Consider the following 16,117-nt stretch of genomic DNA (forward strand, 5'->3'; position numbering starts at 1 on the left):
ACAAACACTTTGTCCCCTATCTCATTCCATCTCCCCCTCAAATTTCTGTCATGGTACTCAGTCAGCTTACGGCACTTTGCCTCAACGATTTCGTGCATGTCTGGGGGGATTAATGAGAGCCTTGTTTTTAAAGTCCTTTTCATCAACAATTGCGCGGGGGGGATCCCAGTCAGTGAGTGCAGATGAGATCTGTATGCCAGCAGCAGTCGCGACAGGTGACCCTGCAGCGTGGGACCTTAGATTTTAAGCATGCCTTGTTTAATAATTTGCACTGCTCTCTCCACTTGGCCATTGGAGGCCGGCTTGAACAGTACCGTCTTGACGTGATTTATGCCGTGGTCAATGATAAAGTCTTAGAATTCTGCGCTGGTGAAGTACGGACCATTGTCACTGACCAATATGTCAGGGATTCCGTGCGTTGCAAACATGGTTGCGAGGCTCTCCACAGTGGTGGAGGTTGTGCTCGAGTTTAAAATGGTGCATTCGATCCACTTTGAAAATGCATCTACAACTACGAGGAACATTTTGCCCATGAATGAGCCCGCATAGTCTACGTGCACCCGCGACCACGGATTGGTAGGCCAGGGCCAGGGGCTCAGTGGAGCCTCCCTGGGGGCATTGCTGAGTTGGGCACAAATGGTGCACCTTCGGACGCAGAGCTCCAAGGCCGCGTCAATACCAGGCCACCAGACGTGGGATCTGGCTATGGCCTTCATGAGAACGATCCCCGGGTGCTCGCGGTGGAGCTCCCGGACAAATGTCTCTGCCTCGCAGAGGCATGACTACTCGGCTGCCCCACATCAGGCAGTCTGCTTGTAGTGTAGCTCATGCATGCGCCTGTGAAAGGATTTTAATTACTCGGGGCAGGCATCGCGAGCCTCTGCCCAGTCACCGGTTAGGACACATCTTTTTACTAAGGATAACGTGGGGTCGCTGGTCATCCAGGCTCTGATTTGGCGAGCCATCATGGGCGAACCTGTGGACTCAAAGGCATTGATTGCCGTGACTATCTCACAGTCCTGTTCGTCAGACCCTTCCGTGGTCACCAGGGGTAGCCTGCTGCGCGTGTCGGCACAGTTGTCTGTGCCTTATGGTATAGTCGTAGGACGCCAGCATGAGTGCCCACCGTTGAATTCACGCCGAGGTGTTGGCGTTTATTGCCTTGCTCTCGGATAGGAGGGACGTGAGGGGCTTGTGGTCGGTTTCTAATGCGAACTTGGCCCCGAAAAGGTATTGGTGCATCTTTTTGACACTGTACACGCACGCGAGTGCATCCTTCTCTACCATTCCGCACCCGCGCTCCGCCCGCGAAAGTGACCTGGAGGCATAAGCTATGGGTTGTAATTTGCCCGCACTATTGACATGTTGCAAAACGCACCCGACCCCATACGCTGACGCATCGCATGTGAGAACTAGCTTTTTACCTGGATCAAAGAAAGTCAAACCACTGTTGGAACACAGAAGGTTGCGTGCCTTATTGAAGACGTGTTCCTGGGCGACCCCCAAAACCAATCGCACCCCTTCCTGAGTAGCACATGGAGAGGCTCCAGCAGCGTGCTTAAGTTCTGCATAAAGTTCCCAAAGTAATTGAGTAGCCCGAGAAAGGCGCGCAGTTCTGAGACATTCCGGGGCCTGGGTGCCAGGCGAATTGCTTCTGTTTTGGACTCTGTTGGGCGGATTCCATCAGCGGCAATCCTTCTGCCCAAAAATTCAACCTCGGGTGCGAGAAACAGGCACTTGGATTTCTTGACTCGTAGGCCTACCCAATCCAACCGCTTTAGTACTTCCTCCAAATTACGGAGATGGGAGTCGGTGTCCCTGCCCGTGATAAGTATGTCGTCTTGAAATACAACCGTCCCCGGGATGGACTTGAGCAGACTCTCCATGTTGCGCTGGAATATGGCAGCTGCCGACCTGATGCCGAATGGGTATCGATTGTACATGAAAAGGCCTCGATGTGTGTTGATGGTGGTGAGTAGCATGGATTCCTCAGTCAATTCTTGCGTCATATACGCAGATGTGAGGTCTAATTTTGAGAAAAGTTTACCTCCAGCCAATGTGGCAAATAAGTCCTCCGCTCTGGGCAGCGGGTACTGGTCCTGTAGGGAGACTCTGTTTATGATAGATTTGTAGTCCCCACAGATTCGTATGGATCCATCAGGCTTCATGACTGGGACGATGGGACTTGCCCAGTCGCTAAATTCCACAGGTGATATAATGCCTTCCCGCAGAAGCCTGTCTAGTTCGTGTTCAATCTTTTCCCTCATCACATAGGGTACAGCTCTGGCCTTGTGATGGACCGGTCTAGCATCCTGTGTGATGTAGATTTTGACTTTGGCCCCTTTGAAAATGCCCACACCTAGCTGGTGTTTAAATCACTTTATAACTGTTGAGCAGGAGGTCCGTTCCTCTAATGACATGGCATGGACATCATCCCATTTCCAGTTCAGTTTTGCCAGCCAGCTTCTCCCCAGCAGTGCTGGGGGGTCTCCGGGGACAATCCACAGGGGAAGTCGGTTCACTGTCCCTTTGTGTGTGACAGAGAGCATGGCGCTAGCCGAGGACTGGTACGATTTCTTTGGTATAGGTCCTTAGTGTGGTGTCGACCCTTGTGCGTTTTGGTCTGTCTCTTTTATGCGGCCACAGTTGTTCAAATTGTTGAGCGCCCATGAGAGATTGACTCGCTCCCGTATCCAGCTCCATGTTGACAGATATTCCATTGAGTTGGACCCTCATCATTATAGGAGGCGTCCTGTTGTAGGAGCAGCGGCCATTGATCATGTTGTCCCGCTGTACATCGGTGTCCCGGGGACTGTCCCCACCATCTTCTGGTCCGCTTTCCGACCCATCCGATTCGTATACCAGCTGAGCTGCCGTTTGTTTTGCACATGCGGGCCAAATGCCCTGTATATTCACAATTTCTGCAAACAGCCTGCTGAAATCGACATCCCCTTGATGAATGCCCACCCCCACACCTCCAGCACAGACCTGTTCCATTGTTCAAAGTGTTCCCAAAGAATGAGCTGCGTCTGGCTGATCTCTCTTGAGCTTCTCTCAGTTTGTAGTTGATTGCTCGCATTGTGGGTTGATGAGGTGTGAACGGCCGTTCCTGTAGCCCTTGATGGCTTCTGCCTGCTGTCGAGAGCCTGTTCTCCTGGTTTTGTCTGTGTGTGGGGGTAGCAGTTTGTTTAGTGCTGTGAACTTCTTGTTCCGATATTTCGTTAGTTGTCGTACCTGCATTGTAAATCAACCTCGTTTTTTCTTCCCCTACCAAGAATGTCTGTGCAACCAGTGCTGCTGCCTCTAAGGTCAGGTTCTTGGTATCTATGAGCTTTCGGAATATGCCTGCGTGGCCTATTCCTTCAATGAAAAAGTCTCTCAGCATTTCTCTCCTCAGTTCATCGGAGAACTCACATAAACTAGCCAACCTCCGAAGTTCCGCCACAAAGTCGGGTATGCTCTGGCCCACACAGCGTCTGTAGTTGTAGAACCTGTGTCTGGCCATGTGTAGGTTGCTCGCTGGCTTCAGGTGGTCTCTTACCAGTGTGCTCAACTCTTCAAACGACTTGCTTGCTGGTTTCTCGGGTGCCAACAGATCCTTCATTAAAGCGTATGTTTTCGAGCCACAGCTGGTCAAGAGATGGGCTCTTCTCTTGTCTGCCTTATCATCGCCTAACCAGTCTTTGGTTACAAAGCTTTGCTGGAGCCTTTCTATAAAGTCCTCCCAATTGTCTCCCGCATTGTACTTTTCATCTGATCCATTGTTCGCCATTCTGTGGATTCTGTAATCCCTTAACTCGTCGCCACTGTAAAGTCCTGTCCCCTCAGTACAGATTCATACGAGGCATGTAGTGAAGTCAAGGTCACTCTGGACCTGCACCTTTATTTCACTGCTCTGGAATGCTGCACTTGCCTGAGACCTCTCCTTATATACCTGTCTCTTGCAAGTGCATCCCTGGTGGTAAGGTATGCTGGTGGCTACAGGTCATATCTTATTACAGTCATTTATAGCATGTTAGGATACAGTTATATATAATAATGTAAGATACATGACAAAAAGCCTAATCCAAATCAACCTTTGACGAACCTTTTGGTCACACTTCCTAATCTATCCCTCTCTGATGCATTGTTTATACCCTATCTGTTTCCGTTATTGAATGCCTTGGAATGTGTTTTTAATGTTGAAGATGTTGTACGAATGCAAATTGTTGTTCTTGTTTAATTCCTCTGACAATATTTATTTTTGTCCCTGCAATTTGGGATTTAATAAGTATAATTTAAGTTTTGAATTCTCCACCTCATTAGGATTTCCTGGAAACACCAAAGATCTTGACTGAGCACAACCTAAAGTAAAATGTTCTCCCAAAAGTAAAATTTCAGCTTCTGTTAAGCAAAGCTACAGTGAGACACAAAGGGTAGGAATTTTCTATTTAAATATTGAGCCATTTCCAAGCAATACAAACAATTAGCTGGGCGGTGCCATGACAAATTGTGGCATATTGGCATCTATGTTGAAACAATATCTAGTCCCAAGTAAGTGATTTGCTCTGTGGAACACCCACAATCTGATTGTATAGTCTCTCTGGGGCCGTCTTCATACCAGATGTGGAAAGACAGCAACTTCCTCCAACCTACATATCTGCAACTTTTTGATATTTTTAATCACAGAAGGTCTTAGTCCGGCTAAACTTTTCAGTTAGATGGTTCATCTTTTGAAAGCTAGCTAGTGTGGCATCATGGATGCTAAATACATTACTTTCTTAATGTTCATTGTTTATTTCAATCCAGAGAGAGAAAAACTAAGCTGATTCTCTATTAATTAATAGAGAAAAGAGGGAGCTTTAGCTGTTATTCACTACCTTGTCTGGTGAAACCAAAGTCCCAAGGCACGTCACCCTCATTGCTAATCCATTGAAAGGAATAAGGCTTGTGTACAATGAGGAACAACTGAGGGAAAAGATACTCCCTTTTTAAATGTGATACTCCCTTTTTAAATGGGAATCATTAATATCTCGGCAGTAGAAGTTCAGTTATTTGGCTGTGGAAGGATCCAGAATTATTTTTGTTTCATGACACCATGCACAAATTGATTTTTATACGCCGACTGCACAGTTCCTTGACTGCAGTCACCACACGCTACTCTGTGCACCCATAAAAACCGAGTGCATGGGTGTTGAGTGTTACTTGTGGAAAGTTACACCCCAACTGGTTTAAAATATCTCATCTCAATGCTAATTAACCACAAAATGACATCAAACTTTAAATCAGTCGAGTCGGGCTCTCTCAAACAATTGTTTCTTTTCACGACAGCCTCAGTTGGTAGCTCACATGTCAGCCGGGCTACAAATTTACAAATAATTGAACTAAGAGCAGTGAGAAAAGAATTCAAATCTAAAAATTTTTTTACTTTTTATACAATTTAAATGATGGAATCAGCTTTCTGAGCTAAAGGTACATAATGAGGGCTTTATTGTATCACTGAAGGGTTGGTATTTGTGACAGAGCTGGAGGAGAATACTGATAAGGCAGCTAGTTGGGTTTGGACCAAATATCCACCATGCCAACAACATTGTGACACCAACAGCTTCAGCAAAAACCATTGCTGGGAATTTCCTTGGGGATTCTCCCGATTAGCTGCCATAACTTAGGCAGAAGATCGGGGGAGACCCCAGAAAGACGCATAAACAGAGACTTTGCCAATCCTTTAAGTCAGCAAATCTGGAGAAATCCGAGGGAATTTCTGGCATACAAATTCACGGGAAGAAAGGGCCCGATTTTCCTGTTTCTTCACCACACTAAAACAGAGACTCGGGCTCAACAGACAATTTATTTAACACAAAACTGGTAAATGGACAATACTCCATGCAAAACTGTGTTGTTTACAGTAATTTACAGATTTTGCTATCTTTCACCATGTATCACGGGAATCAAAAAATTTTTCCTGAGCTGTCTTTCAACAAACTGATTACCTGAAAATCACTGCTCACTTGCAATGTGGCAAAACACTATCATGGAATCAAATTAGCCAAACCCTCTGGTGGGCGCATGAAACCACAGATAAAGCCCCAATCAAAGGTTTCTGGCCACAGAGCTGTCAATCAATACACTACAGCTAATCGTTGCATCTGCCCCTTCTCACAAGCTTGTGACACAGCTGTCAATCAAAATCATCATCCCAAAAGAACTTGGTTCCGTATAACGTGACTGACCTGCTTTCGAAATCTTTTGCAGAGAAGGCAGAAGAAAAGGCATTAAGGTAGATTTTAACAGGGTCCACTGAGTAGATACTGGCAGAAGCACCCCGAAAATCGTGAGAAAAACATCGTCCCATTCTCGCTTCCTATTCGATGAATGCTATATTTTTCAGGTCATTCATGAATGCTTTGTGAAGTTGGAATTTAGGTATTTAAATCAAGATCCTATAGTGTAGGATCAGATGACAATGCCCAATGACATTTTATATTCGTTGCTGGATGTGGGCATCGCTGGCAAGACCAGCATTTATTGCCCATATCTAATTGCCCTTGAGAAGGTGGTGGTGAACTGTCTTCTTGAACTGCTGCAGTCCTTGTGGTGAAGATACTTCCACAGTGCTGCTAGGGAGGGAGTTCCAGGATCTTGACCCAGCGACGATGAAGGAACGGTGATATATTTCCAAGTCAGAATGGTGTGTAACTTGGAGGGGAACTGGCAGGTGATGGTGTTCCCATGCGCCTGCTGCCCTTGTCCTTCTAGGTGGTAGAAGTTGCGGGTTTAGGATAATGCTGCCAAAGAAGTCGTGGCAAGTTGCTGCAGTGCATCTTATAGATGAAACACACTGCAGCGACGGTGCGACGGTGGTGGAGGGAATGAATGTTGAAGATGGTGAATGAGGTGTCAATCAAGCGGGCTGCTTTGTCCTGGATTGTTTCGAACTTCTTGAGTGTTATTGGAGCTACACTTATCCAGGCAAGTGGAGAGCATTCCATCAAACTCCTGACTTGTGCCTTGTAGATGGTGGAAAGGCTTTGAGAAATCAGGAGGTGAGACACATGCCACAGAAATACCCAGCCTCTGTTCCACTCTTGTTGCCAGATTATTTATATGGCTGGTCCAGTTAAGTTTCCGGTAATTCTGTTGAACACCAAATGATGGTGGTTAGACTCTCGCTTGTTGGAGATGGTTATTGCCTGGCACTTGTGTGGTGTGAAAGTTACTGTCATTTATCAACCCAAGCCTAAATGTTGTCCAGGTCTTGCTGCATGCGGGCACAGGCTGCTCCATTTTCTGAGCAGTTGCGAATGGAACTGAACACTGCAATCATCAGCGAACATCCCCATTTCTGACCTTATGATGGAGGGAAGGTCATTGATGAAGCAGCTGAAGATGGTTGGGCGTAGGACATTGCGCTGAGGAACACATGAAGCGATGTCCTGGGGCTGAGATGATTGACCCTCACAACCATCTTCCTTTATGCTCGGTATGACTCTAGCCAATGTCGAGTTTACCCCCTGATTTCCATTGTCTTCAATTTTACTAGGGCTCCTTGATGCCACACTCGGTCAAATGCTGCCTTGATGTCCAGAGCAGTCACTCTCACCTCACCTCTGGAATTCAGCTCTTTTATCCATGTATGGACCAAGGCAGTAATGAGGTCTGGAGCCAAGTGGTCCTGGTGGAACCCAAACTGAGCTTCAGTGAGTAGATTATTGGTGAGTAAGTGTCACTTGATACCACTGTCATCGACACCTTCCATCACTTTGCTGATGATTGAGAGTAGACTGATGTGGCGGTAATTGGCTGGATTGGATTTGTCCTGCCTTTTGTGGACAGGACTTACCTGGTAGATTTCCACATTGTCGGGTAGATGCCAGTGTTATAGCTGTACTGGAACTGTACTGGCTAGAGGCATGGCTAGTTCTGGAGCACAAGTCTTCAGCACGACAGCCGGAATGTTGTCGGGACCTATAGCCTTTGTTGTATCCAGTTCCCTCAGCCACTTCTTGATATCACGTGGAGTAAATCGAATTGGCTGAAGACTGGCTTCTGTGATGGATGGGAATCACAGGAGGAGGCTGATATGGATCATCCACTTTACACTTTTGGCTGAAGATGGTTTCAAACGCTTCAGCCTTGTCTTTTGCGTGCTGGGCTCTGCCATCGTTGAGGATGGGGATATTCATGGAGCCTCCTCCTCCAGTTGTTTAATTGTCAACCACCATTCACGACTGGATTTGGCAGGACTGCAGAGCTTTGATCTGATCCGTTGATTGTAGGATCGCTTAGCTCTGTTTATAACGTACTGTTTCTGCTGCTTAGCATGTATGTAGTGCTGTGTTGCAGCTTTCCCACATTGGCACCACATTTTTAGGTTTGCCTGGTGTTGCTCCTTGCATTTTCTTCTGCATTCCTCATTGATCCAGGATTTATCACCTGGCTTGATGGTAATGGTAGAGTGAGGGATATGCCGAGCCATGAGGTTACAGATTATGGTGGAATACAATTCTGCTGCTGCTGATGGCCCATAGCGCCTCATGGATGCCCAGCTTTGAGCTGCTAAATCTGTTCCGAATATATCCTATTTAGCGCAGTGGTAGTGCCACATAATACGATGGAGGAAGTCTTCAGTATGAAGACAGGACTTCATCTCTACAATGATTGTGTGGTGGTCACTGCTACCAATACTGTCATGGACAGATGCATCTGCGACAGGTTGATTGGTAAGGACGAGGTCAAGTAGGTTTTTCTCTGGTGTTGGTTCCCTCACCAGCTGCCACAGGTCCAGTCTGGCAGCTATGTCCTTCAGGACTCGGCCAGCTCGGTCAGTAGTGGTGCTACCGAGCCACTCTTGGTGATGGTCTTTGAAGTCTACGACCCAGAGTACATGCTGTGCCCTTGCTATGCTCTATGCTTCTTCCAGGTGGTGTTCAACTGAGGGAGGGCGGTACGTGGTAATCAGCAGGAGGTTTCTTTACCTGTGCTTGACCTGAAGCCATGAGACTTAATGGAATCCGGTGTCAATGTTGAGGACTCCCAGAGCTACTCCCTTCCAACTGTGTTCCACTGTGCCACCACCCTGGGCGGGTCTGTCCTGCCAATGGGACAGGACATACCTAGGGATAGTGATGGAGGAGTCTGGGACATTGGCTGAAAGTTATGATTCTGTGAGTATGACTATGTCAGGCTGTTGCTTAACTAGCCTGTGGGACAACACTCCCAATTTTGGCACAAGTCCCCAGATGTTAGTGAGGAGGACTTTGTAGGGTTGACTAGGTTGGATGTGCCATTGGCGTCGCCAAAGCCGGTGCCGAGGTCGATGCAGGGTGGCCCATCCGGTTTTATTCTTATTATTGTTTCTTGTAGCAGTTTGTTACAACTGAGTGGCTTGCTCGGCCATTTTAGAGGGCACTTAAGAGTCAACCACACTGCTGTGGGTCTGGAGTCACATATAGACCAGACCAGGTAAGGATGGCAGATTTCATTCCCTAAAGGACATTAGTGAACCAGATGGCGTTTTATAAAAATCCGGTTGTGTCGAAATCTCGACTCCTGATAAACGACTCAGACACCTTCAGCTCCGGCAGAAGTTTCTTTAATTTACTTGCAGCAAGGAGAAAGGTCTCACCCAGTCAAAGGCTACGTGGCGACCCCCCGAAATAGTACAATTTCACGAGATATTTATACAGTAAAACCCAAGTTATGGCCTCTCCCTGTGTATTGGCTCTGTCTCGCAGTCAGTGAATACAGATAAAGAGTTAATTTTTCAACATCCTTGTCCTGACATGGTTTCCAGATATTTCCTTTTGTCAGGGTTATTAGTTTGGCCAGCCGGCCATTACTCGATGAGAGTGTGGTAATGAGCTATTACCTGCATTGCATTGTGTCAGGATTGTCCAGTTTCCTGGTCAGTTATCTTTTTGCATCAAATGGATGAGGTCTCTACAAGAGATAATGGCTGGTGGTTTGAGTACTTCGAAAAGGGTGGGGTGGAGTGGAACTGGTGTTATATAGACAATAGGAGAGCACCATGGGGGGTACTTGTCTCAGCAGGACTTGCCTCCTAGCTGTCTGGTGGCTATCAGCCATTTCAAGCCAGGTTTAGCTGTTTATGCAAACCGACTGCTTGTTGCAGAAATTTCTGGAAGGACCAGGACTCCATTTTGTTTTATATTAAAAGGGCACAAAAATACAGTGTGGTACAGCTTAGATAAAAATACATTTCCACAGTAGTCTCATGGTCACCATTACTGATACTAGCTTTTTATTTTAGATTTATTTAATTAACTAATTGCAAATTCCCCACCTGCCATGTTGGGATTGAAACTCATGTCTCCAGATTATTATTCCAGGCCTCTGGATTACTAGCATTGAGAGAGTCAATTGGAACACTACAATATACATTGGTCCAGAATTCCTATCGTGACATCAGAGAGGGACTGGAAACCTTTGACAATGGAAGGCATTTTGGCCACTCAACGGTAGGTGGAGGAGAAAGAAGAACAAGAGCAGCGGCAGCAAAAGCAACAAGGGTGTCATGTATGTACATGCTGTTTGTAGCCACCAGATAGAGTCCTTGTTGGAGGCCACTGAGCAGCACGCACATGGTGCTGCTCTGATATAAAAGGCCAGCCATTTTGTGAATCAGGCACATTGGGCCGTAATAAAGCAGAAACGAGGTTGTGCCTTGTTCAGTTAACCAGTACTCAGTTTGTACCTTTATTGCATAAACAGTTGGCGACGAGAATACAAGAACCTTTGTTTGCAAAATGAGCACGATTGGATTTTTAGAGCGATTCATGGAGGGAGAAGATTGGGCAGACTTTGTGAGCCGTTTGAACCAGTACATCGTGGCCAACAAAATGAAGGTGTCGACGATGCAGATTGACTCCGGGCCGTGTTCCTCACTGTATGCGGTTCAAAGATCTACGGTCTGATAAAGAATCTACTCATGCCTAGTGATCCAACAGAGAAAAAGTACGAGGAGTTGTGTAAGTTGATACGGGAGCACCTCAAGCCAGATGACGGCATCATCATCTCGAGATACAGGTTTTATACACACATTCGATCGGAGGGCCAGAGCGCGGCGGAATTCGTTGCTGACCTGAGACTTCTAGCGGGACCGTGCAAGTTCGGGACGGTGTTGGCAGACATGCTGCGGGACTTCTTTGTTATCGGTATCAACCACGAGGTGATCCTGCGCAAACTTCTGGCGGTGGAGGAGCTGGATTTAAAAAGTGCCATCCAGATCACTCAATCGTGTATGACGACGGACAGGAATTTAAAGCAAATATCGGTGAAGAACCGAACCTCGGCAAGTACTGTAAATGCAATTGATTCGGCGTTCGGCAGAGCGGCACATGGCAGAGCCCATCCGGCTGCATTCGCGAATGATTTGGCGTTCGGCAGAGCGACATATGGCAGGGCCCATCCGGCTGCATTCGCGAAACCTGTGGCTGCCCAAAGTCCGCCAGCGGGAATGTATCCGACATCTCCGTGTTGGCGTTGTGAGGGTAATCATCGACACCAGCAGTGCCGATTTAAGCAATATAGTTGCAAAGGCTGTCTGAGAGTGGGGCATCTCCAGCGCAAGTGTCCGCAGATGAGCAAGCGAGCTGCGACACACCACGAGGAGGATGAAAGTCAGACTAGCGCGGATCCGGATACACAATACGAGATGCCAGAGGAGGAGGTGTATGGACTGTACTCTTTCATAACCAAAAGTAAACCAATTTTGATTAATGTGAAGTTTAACGGAATACCGGTATTGATGGAACTGGACACTGGGGCAAGTCAATCGATCATGAACGAGAGGGCATTTAATAAGCTGTGGGATACTAAGACTGTGAGGCCCAGGCTCAGCTCTGTTAACGCCAAGCTGCGCACGTACACCAAAGAACTGATAAAGGTGATTGGGAGTGCACAAATTAATGTGTCGTGTGAGGAGAGGCCGAAGACATCTGGGGAGGAGGCCTTACCTCCCACGTGTTTACAGGCAGCAACACTTATACCTCCAGCTCTCTAAGGAGCAGTGTGTGAGAAGCGCGCTTCCAAAAGGAAGTGCTGACAGAGATATGCCATCTCCTACAGGCAGACCTGCAGCCTTACAGCGGCAACAGGACTACACTGCCTATCGCTGTGAATGTGGCGCTGGCCTTCTATGCCTCCAGTTCTTTCCAGGCTGCAACAGGGAGCATATGCAGCATCTCTCAATACGCTGCACATTGCTGCATTCGCCATGTCATAAAGGCTCTGTACGCCTGTAAAATGGATTTCATAACATTTCCAATGAGCAGGCATGTGGGTTTTGCAGAATTGAGGGCTTCCCGAAGGATCAATGAGCCATTGACTGCACACACGTGGCCTTTGCGAGCACCATTACACCATGCAGATATATTCAGAAACCGAAAGGGATATCACTCCATAAATGTGCAGCTGGTGTGTGACCACACTCAGCACATCCTCGCAGTGAATGCCCGCTAACCAGGGAGTGCACATGATGCTTCCATCCTGCGTGAGAGCACTATCTCATTGTTTCAGCCACCACAGGAATGACGTGACTGGCTGCTCGGGGACAAAGGATGCAGCCTAGCCATGTGACTCATTACCCCCCCCCCCCGGTCCCCCGTCCCCCCCCGAAACCCCACCACACAAGCGGAGCAGCGCTATAATGAGAGTCATGCAGCCACCTACAACGTCATCGAACAGACAATTGGGGTGCTGAAACAGCACTTCTGATGCCTGGACACTCTGGAGGCAGCCTTCAATACTCTCCTCAACAGGTCTCGGAATTCATTATGTTGTGCTGCATGCTGCACAATTTGGCCATCATGCAAGTGGGGATTGCAGCCCCACCTCAGGAGGAGGAAGATGATGAACAGAAGCCTGTCGAGGCTACTAATGGACAGCCACATCTTACATGGGGAAGGCAGCGTGGAGATGCCGTCGGACCAAGAGCCGCATGTTGGCAGCTCAAAATGGATTGGTTCTCTTGAATGGAGAAAGCTGAGGGATGCAGCTAATACTGGCTGTGCTATGTGCCACCATAATGGTACATCTCTGGTTAAGTTTACAATGATACACAAGACGACAATGGCAATGGTCAAAGTAATATTTTACTCAAGCAAACAAACACCCCTCCCAACCCCCCAAAAAAAATACAACGTTCTGTTGCAACACTCAACACCAATGAAGTGCAGCAATGTACGGTAACTATATACAGGCCAGATTAACAATTTTTAGTGCATCTCCCCAACATGGTGCTAGTCCTTAATCAGACTTGGCCTGACCTTTCCCCCCCCCTAACCTTTAACCCCCATCCACACTGACTCCTCCTCCTCAATGAGGCCTCAGTGCTTACAGCAAGGCTGTTTGAGGGCTGCTGTGTGTGTGGGCCAGACAGTACAGATGGCCTATGAGGACACCCTGGACCAACTCTGGCTGTTGAAGGCCCGGCATCAGTGGCAGCAGTCTGAGATGGCTTGGGTGTGAACCGCGTTAGGTGCACGATCGGAGTGGCAGTGGTGGGAGCCGCAATGCTGTCATCTTGAGGAAGGACAGCACCTTCAATTTTCAGGGGACCACTGTCACTCACATGGGGCGGAGCCTCGGCATCCGGAGCACGATGTGTGACCACAACTTGCTGACCTGCTTCAGCACCGTCACTTCCCCGTCGGACTTTGAGGAACACAGAGAGGACAGCAGCAGTCAGTGATCGCATGGCATCACCTAACTGTTGCGTGGCTTGTGCCTGCGATGCGATAGCTGCTGCACCCATGGCACGCATTATTATGTATGCATGCCAATGATGTACTGTAACACTAGACCTGAATGTAACTTCACCCTGTATATGCCTTACCTGTACACCAGAGGGTGCTGCTGCTGGAGACCTAAGGGTCACCTGTACACTGCAGGTAACCCAGTATAAAAGGGAGCTCACCTTTTGGTGTCCTCACTCTAGCAGCTGCAATAAAGGACTACAGTCTGTACAGTTTAAGTGCCATACCCCTGCCTCGTGGAGTCATTAACAGAGTACTTACATACACAATACGCATCATCCCCTCTGGGACTCCACTATCACTGATGGAGCCCATCTGCCTCTGTGAGAGGCCAAGTCACTGGAGTCCTGAGCTGCACGGGCAATGCGTGAGGCTGCTTCCGCCACACTCATAGCAAGTGGATCGATGCTCTGCAGGACCCTACTCAATGCATCCATGAGGTTGCGGTGCATTTGCCCGTTCTCCCTGAACACAGCCACTAAGTCCAGGTCCACGTCTACCTGTCTCTGAGCAGGACTACTGGGCGGACTCACCCTCCGGGGAGCTGGCCTCCAAGCGTCATCTCTCATTGGGCATTGCTGTCGGCCACTGGGGCCAGGAGCCTCAGACACATCAAATCCCTCAAATGAGATGTCGTCCCCCGATGTTGTGTCCCCATTCGGTGGGACTAATGGGGTCTCCCGTTCAGGGAGCACACTGTCATCCCCTCCCTCATCATCTCCTTCGTCCCCAGATGTCAACGGCTCATGGGAAGGCTCCTGTGCTCTTGGCTGGTCATCTGTAAGCACAAAGCAACAGACGTGTGGTTAGCAGCAGGGGAGGGGGCAGGCTGAAAGAGGAAGGTGGCATTGGCCATCTAAATGTAAAGGGGCTAGGCCGCTTGATATTAGGGGTCAAGGAACTCACATCTATCGCAAAAGCCATTCACACACCATCACTACCCGTAGGGGGCTCTGCCTCGCCGCCGGCCACCACACGAACTGGGGTGCCCATGAGGGCCGACACTGCTCCACCTCCGTGAGGTCCTGCATATCAGGCCCTCCACCTCCAGTCCACTGCTGCTCCTGGTGATTATGCGCTAACTTGGCCTACAATAAGAGCAAGAAGAAGGGTTGAGTAAGTGTGCAGCTCCTCTTGTGCCACATGTGCCTTCCATAGCTGCTACTGTCTGGCAAATGATTATAATCTGCATGGCTGCAGACTGAGCATGTGAAAAGACTGAAAGAAGGTGAGAGCCAGGTAGCATTACGGCTCAGGGGGACGTTTGGCCAACGTATATCAAGAGTGGAAGGGGAATACGAGGGGGGTTGTCAATGATTAGGGGACAAGAGGGTCTGCCTGAATGTGCAGGGATTGGTTGGTGAACTGAGCCTCCAGCTTTCAGGTGATTTCAACAACCCACACCATGACCTGAATACATAGACAAGGGGCAGTTCCATCAAAGACTTTACATTGTGTGAGACAGTGATCTTGCAACCATGGCAGGGGTCTATAAATGTAAAGGGTACTCACCCTGATGACCCTCGTGAGGTCGTTAAACTTTTTGCAGCATTGTGTGGCAGTTCTAGCCACCATGTCTGCCGCTGACACCTCCTGCACTATCACTCTCCAAATCCTACTGAAGACCCTTGGCACAGGCCTCCTTCCTCCCACAACATGTAGTGCAGGCCACCTCCTGTCAATGGCCTGAACTAGGGCCTCAGCGGCCGTTGCAGAGAAGCGGCGTGCTCACTGGCGTCCCTCCTGCTGCGCCATGCCTCCAGCTCTTAGTGAAGTGGGCCGGTAGATCTGCACATGTGCAAACAAAATCGGTACGCCCTAAACTTTCACCCGGGCCCGGGAAGTGTCGAGCGGGTCTGTGCATGCGCAAAGTTTAGAGGATTTTTTGCACCGCGGTTTTCAGGTTGGTGGCCAAGCACAGGTGTATAACACCTGATTTAGCGCCCCCGATCATTGAACCTCAGTTTCAGTCAAATTTTACGGACAGAGGCACAAACGTTTTCCAGGCGCTATTAATACCGTCCCGACATGATTAACACCCCAAAATCACCAAACCCGAAAATCCAGCCCAAAGTCTCAGGATAAGTAGTCGACTATTTAGGATAGAGATGAGGAGAAATTTCTTCACTCAGGGGGTTGTGAATCTTTTGAATTCTCTACCCCAGAGGGCTGTGGATGCTCAGTCGTTGAGTATATTCAAGACAGAGATCGATAGATGTTTGGGCACCAAGGGAATCTAGGGCTATGGGGATCGAGCGGGAAAGCAAAGTTGATGTAAAAATTTTGCCATGGTTTTATTGAATGGCAGAGCTGTGGTGCAGTGGTCCACAGAGATTTCATCTGCCATTTATAGAGAGGGTATC

General features: G+C 48.3%; 1 long non-coding RNA gene across 1 annotated transcript in view; it reads left to right on the forward strand.

The window, feature by feature from the left end:
- LOC139262897 (uncharacterized) overlaps positions 1-16,117 on the forward strand; it is a 142,948-nt gene that overhangs the window by 63,363 nt on the left and 63,468 nt on the right. The gene's annotated exons all lie outside the window — the stretch shown is intronic.

Source organism: Pristiophorus japonicus, chromosome 4, assembly GCF_044704955.1.
Source record: "Pristiophorus japonicus isolate sPriJap1 chromosome 4, sPriJap1.hap1, whole genome shotgun sequence".
Classification (NCBI taxonomy): Eukaryota; Metazoa; Chordata; class Chondrichthyes; family Pristiophoridae; genus Pristiophorus; species Pristiophorus japonicus.